The sequence below is a fragment of the Tribolium madens genome, unplaced genomic scaffold (genome assembly GCF_015345945.1).
Source record: "Tribolium madens isolate multiple individuals breed KSU strain unplaced genomic scaffold, Tmad_KSU_1.1 Scaffold_11;HRSCAF=98;Tcas5.2_LG3b, whole genome shotgun sequence".
Lineage (NCBI taxonomy): Eukaryota > Metazoa > Arthropoda > Insecta > Coleoptera > Tenebrionidae > Tribolium > Tribolium madens.
This window is the reverse complement of record NW_025400975.1, coordinates 9,207,687-9,209,089: the sequence shown is the minus strand read 5'-3', so window position 1 is coordinate 9,209,089 and position 1,403 is coordinate 9,207,687.

Here is a 1,403-nt window from a genome sequence, read left to right as displayed (position 1 = left end):
AACAATTTTGACATTTTTGATTTCCACAGCAAACTATATGACTAGTAACAGATTTTCGGCAGTCTTAACAAAAAGTCACCATAACTTAAAATTATTAAATTTAGGTATAGGGAATGTTAATATAGATCGATGCAGAATTAAATTCTCTTCCATTTAGTAAAATAAAAATTGGGGTATTTCATTTGGAAAAATTGAGTTATGGGTATTTGAATTATTACAAAAGTAACCTTAAAATTTTAGGGTTTGTTATTTTTTTTAATTTGAAAACACCGTAAGAAAAATCTAAGTTTTCTCTTTCAAACGCCAAAAAAACGAATTCACAATCTTAAAAAATGGCAGAGTTACCGATTTTTAAAGTGGAAGGTGCAGATCCAAAAAATTTTGAAAAACTCCAAATATTTCAAAAACGGCTAAATTTAGGTATAGGGAAAGCTGATAAAAATTCCCTTAAAATAACCCAATTAATCCAAAAACGCAGTAAAAAATATACCTTTCCATTTAAAATAAGAATGTTGAGACCGACTTCCGGTATAACCGGAAGTGCCACCATCTTGAAAATATTTTCATTTAAGAGGACTTAATGGTTTATGGATATGTACCAATTTTCAAATAAATACGATTATTCCAACTCCCAATACTTTTAATGTGGGATTTAAACGGAACACCCTGTATAGAGAGCAAAATAAAACATTTGGTTTTAATTTTCTCAGATTTTTGAACTACGAGTAATAATAAATTTGCAATTTCTCAGGTTTTTTATTCAGTTAATTCTACGTTTAATTTTCTTCAGACAAGCTTTAATTAAAAACCAATATTTCAATACACCGTGAAATTAAACTTGCGCAAACTCAATTAATTGTGATTTTTGATAACAAACTTGAAATCTTAATTTAGCATCTTTGTTTAGTTAAGTAGTTAAATTGAAAAAAGGATAAATATAGAGTTTTTTTACTATTACTGGAAAAACAGTTTAAAACATTTTTTTGTGGTCGTATTATGCAATTTTGGGTTGTTATTTTTTTATTTTGATTTATTTTTGTCCCAGAGCCTCCACCGATTTCATCACAACTTTTCGCATCACAATTTATTAAAAAAATTTTTAATAAAATAAATAGAATAAATTTAAAAGTAAACGACTTGATTTATTGTTAACAGTTTTCATTCTTTCTACGCCCAAACACTCATTATCATCAACAATAAAAATGTTTTTACATTTTACTTGAGAAAAATCTATTTATTCAAAATTTGCACGGGTTTTGATTGATGAAGACATTTAACAAGTCTCCTTCCTACACTTAATTTATTAATTACATAAAGATATCAAGCTTAAAATGTCCCTAATGGTTTTATAATGTTGGAATAATTGACGTCATGTGATACCCACTTAATCAATCATAATCATT